Source organism: Mastomys coucha, unplaced genomic scaffold, assembly GCF_008632895.1.
Source record: "Mastomys coucha isolate ucsf_1 unplaced genomic scaffold, UCSF_Mcou_1 pScaffold11, whole genome shotgun sequence".
NCBI classification, from domain to species: domain Eukaryota; kingdom Metazoa; phylum Chordata; class Mammalia; order Rodentia; family Muridae; genus Mastomys; species Mastomys coucha.
In genome coordinates, this window is record NW_022196893.1 from 33,052,635 (window position 1) to 33,057,219 (window position 4,585).

General features: G+C 41.4%; 1 protein-coding gene across 2 annotated transcripts in view; it reads right to left on the reverse strand.

The window, feature by feature from the left end:
- Nucleotides 1–4,585, reverse strand: part of LOC116080124 (keratin, type II cytoskeletal 6A-like) — a 67,022-nt gene that overhangs the window by 23,781 nt on the left and 38,656 nt on the right. The gene's annotated exons all lie outside the window — the stretch shown is intronic.

Here is a 4,585-nt window from a genome sequence, read left to right on the forward strand (position 1 = left end):
GAGAGAGGGAAAGAGAGAGAGAGAGAGAGAGAGAGAGAGAGAGGAAGGCAGGCAGGTAGGAATGCAGTATGATAGTCACACAGTCAAACTTATGGTCATGTTAGATACTACTCTAGATTATCACAGCAGTACACATCCTGTGTAATACAGGCAACAGGTGGTTGGGACAAGTGACATTTGCTTGTGCAGATATGGTATGAATAGTTTTGATGGTCTTCAAATACCTCAGAGACTCATAGAACATAGCATTTAAACAAAATTTGAACTGAAGATCTTTTCTTGACATTGAGACAGGTCAATTCCTCGCAGGACCTCATTCTACTTCAAAAGTTGATGACCATAAAAACCTCCATGTTAAATTGCTTCAAGTATGACAACCTAGCCAATGGGCAAAGAGAAATACCCTGACTTCACCTGCAGGCAAATTGCTATCTGAAAAGATTTATGGAGCAGGATAGTAGACTTCCAGTTGTGCCAAGACAAGGAAAGCAAGTCCTTCATGATTCCTGCTGTACTTAAGGTCTGTCAGATACTCTAGGATGGAAGGCTGAAGATGGATGTTCCAATGTTCTAGAGAGAGAATGTTGGGAACTATCCCAGCAGTCAGCTGTCTCTGCCATTTCTATATGTTATGAAATCTGCAGTCCTGTGCTTCCTATATGCTCAGGTAATATTTACTCCTTCTCAGGTCTCTGATAGGGTAGAAGAATACATAGTCATAATCTCACTATAAGCTTATGTTGTTTAGGACTTAAGATGGTCTATGTCAAAGGAGTTATTTTGAGAATGGCAATACAAGTTAGCATAGAATATGGTGCAAATGCAGAACTCTGAACTCACAAAGATAGAAGAGATAATAGAAAAAAATTCTCCTGAGTTGCCAAATACAAACAAACTGGACTTTTTGATTGTATTTCTTATATGATAATTTCTATAATTGTTTCATTATTATTCCTATGGTGTAGTGTTTATTATTACAAGAGAAAGAGACTTTTATTTTGACAAAAATGGGAATTGTTGAGGTTTGGTCTTTTGCTATGTATTGTGATGCTAACTACTGGCCCCCAAAGTCCAAATTAAAGGATTATTTTCTGAGCATGCAGGGAGGCAGCAAATTCAGGATCTGAACTGTGTCTCCAAACACAGTATCCAGGATACCTAAATCCACTCTCATATATATTGTTTCCAGAGATCAGAGTAATAGGGGACAAAGGAGTGGGTCAGTAGTATGGGGTTATCTAGGGCATAACAGGCAACTGGTCACATATTCTAACAACGTATACACCTTGGTTTAAATAACAGAAATTTCTATATTCTTTACAGGCCAACAGACAATTATGAAAACATTTGGAGAAGTGGGATAAGGATCTGTTCCTAGGCCTGGGATCATGAGCTTGTTTGACCCTGCCAGCAAGATGGAGAAGTTGTCCCTGAGATGGCTGTAATCAGACAACTGTTTACAACAGGAGCTATTCAGCTGGAGGGAAGTCCCCAGCTCCCCTGGGACCTGAAACCTTGAATTTGGTTCCCACTATGACGAAATGGACTCTGGAAATGAAGTGGTGATACTTAGAATATTTTTCTTGCTTGTTCCCAACACAGTGAGTTATTTGCTTGTTGTCCTTCATCAATTACTGAAGAATGATAGGTATAGAGGAATCCAATCATGTTGCTTCACTTGACCTTGCTCCAGCAGATTGTCTTGAACTCATTAATTTACAACCAACACAAACCACAATAATGGAGGGGGGGTGTCAAGTGGCAGGTAATACATAAAGCTAGAAGGGAAGATGGTACTGGGTAGAGGAGGAATGGAAGGGGAAGAAATGAGAAGTACGTTGGAATAAATGCCAGTCTATGCTCATAGGAGATCTCAAACGTTAAAAAAGAAATATTTAGATGCATGCCTGATTGTGTGTGCATCTATGGTATTTACACATGTGTGTATGTACATTTATGTGTGTGTTAGTACCCATGTGTGTGCATGTATGTGAACACTCAAGGTTTCCCCTTCTTCAAACCTTCTCCACTTTACTTATGGAGCTAGGTTCTCTCTCTGAACACAGAACTGCAAACATGGCTAATTTCTCTTGCCAGCTTAACCCTAGTAGTGCTCTTCCTACTTCCAGAACGTCGGAATTACATAACCATAACCATCCACCCTGTGCAAATAATATTTATGCAACTGAATCGTCCATTTGGCCCTCTTAGTGCTATTCATTTTTTTTACAATTGTAATATACATATGCTACATGAATTAAATTTTATTTAAATCACTTCATAAATGATCCTGTTTTGGTGTTTTTCTATATATTATTTCCCTGTCAGGGATTGTCCTTTCTGTTGTCCCATATATGCACATGTGTTGTGAAAAGTCTTAGGTTTCAGAAATAAGTCATTATTTTCCTTCCTGTTGAGGAGTTCTGTGCAGAGAGTGAAGAGAATCCAAGTTGACAAGCTTCCATTGTTATTTGAAGAGCAGTAAACATTGCAAAGAACAGAAAATGAGGCAGAAAGACCCAGAAACATCAACAGAACTAGGAAAACATCTATTGGTCTGTGTCCTTGAAGGTAAGGATGCTGGGTGTTATTTGAGGTGACAAAGGGGCTGAAGAAGTCCCAGGAAGAAATCAAATGATCGACCTCTCACTGGAGCTGAGGTGGCCATGCTCACTCATGAGTTAAACAGGGATAAGAAGACAGGAGTGAAACCAAAACTGCTGGTGTGCAACACATAAACAAAACTTTTCTGAAAGTCCATAGTAGGGGATAAAGTTATGAGAAGGAAGACAATGTTTTCCTAAAGCCTTTATGATTTGCAAAATGAGATTCTCAGATTTTGATTGAGTCTTGAGTTCCTTAAAGTGGTAAGTTTGAATGTCTCCAGTGTTTCCAGTTGTAGTTGGGATGCACAGTAGTAACTGAACACCTTGTTGTGTTTCTGCTGTCCCTTTACAGTAGTGAACTTTCAGGTCAGGAGGGAGACATGTTCCCTGCTATTATGGCTAGTTGACAGGCAACTTTCTTGGTCACAAAGGAAACAGTAATAATGAAGCAAATAACTTACTCTCTTGTAAGAAGGCTCTAGAGCTGTCCAAGAATATGACTCTCCACCCAAATGCTCTGCCTGAGTACTGTGATCTGCTAGTGATCATGCCAGAGGGGCCTAACCACGAATTCCTCATAAGGGCTGTGTACATGGAGAGTACTCTCAGACCAGTGAGGGATTAGGTTCTCACTGACAGGAAGGCAATTCCTAGGGGAAGAAACACTGAACTGACATCTCTGGACAATTTCTAAAGAAAGGTAGGGAAACACATTAGAATGGATATATGAAAAATTATTTATAAGAAATGAAGGGAATATAAGTTCCCAGAAAAGACTATCAATTTGACAATGAAGGAGCAGGTGAGGGTGTGGACTGAAGACATGCTGAAGACATGTGAGTAGGGCTGATGGATGGGAAATGAAGGGGAAAAGGGATGGAATTCTACTTTATTTAAAAGGGTATAGAAATAAAATAAAATATGAAATCAAACTTACAGTAAACTACTAACAAATGAAGACATACAGCTGTGAGAGAAAGAATCAATGATACCCTAAAAGGACCTTGCCAGGTAAGGCCATCAACATTCTATATTAAACAATTAGCAACAACAACAAAAAAAAACACATGTAAAAGTTGTCATGTATAAGCCTGCTTTATTTAGCAATTTCTAGGAAGCAAAGAGCAGAGATGATATCACATGAGTACAGACATCACAGGACTAGTGATGGTTGTTTCACAGGTACTGACAGGGAGGTTTATGATGCTGAAAAACAAGGTTTCCCAGGTAAGTGGAAACTAAAAGGGAGGTGTGCATTTCTTGAGGAAGACCTAGGCATCGATTTCCAGATTGAAGAGGATGGAGACACCCTTTCATAAACACCCCAGAGATCAAGGTAGGGAGGCAGGTGCCTGGAAACCCAAATACAACATGAAGCACCAAATGTGTGTGAATCATGATGTGGAGCTCAGAAGATGACTATCAAAAGATGAGCAATGGGGTCCCAAGCAGACAGGAAGAGGAGCAAGAGGAGCCAGCCTCCTCACACCCAAGCAGACATCCAGAGAGGAGAAACCCCTGTAAACAGGGCACTACAGCCAGGGTATCTGGACTCTGCCACAAGCTCTGATGGTTGGGACTTCAGGGCCTGTAGCTCTTCCTGCTGGAGGAGTTGGTAGTGAACTTAATGGTTGAAGTGCTGCCACCAGAGGAGCTGAGGCCACCTCTGATGACTCTGCCACTGCCAGCACTGAAGCCACCTCCCAGGCCACGGCTACTTGCATAGGAGTGGCTGCTGCCTCCTTCGAGGCCTAAGCTACTGCTTCCACCTCCAGCAGTGCCACGGTCACTGGACACAGTGGACTGCACCAGAGCTGTGAAGGAGGAAGAGGACACCAGAGAAATTGTGAGCACACTATGATCAGCTAACCCAGTCACAAGGGAAGGGGAAGGGGAGGCTGGCAAGCAGAATACTTACAGATGTTAACTGGTCCAACACCTTCACCATTCAACCTAGGAGAGGAAAGCAGCAGGTGAGA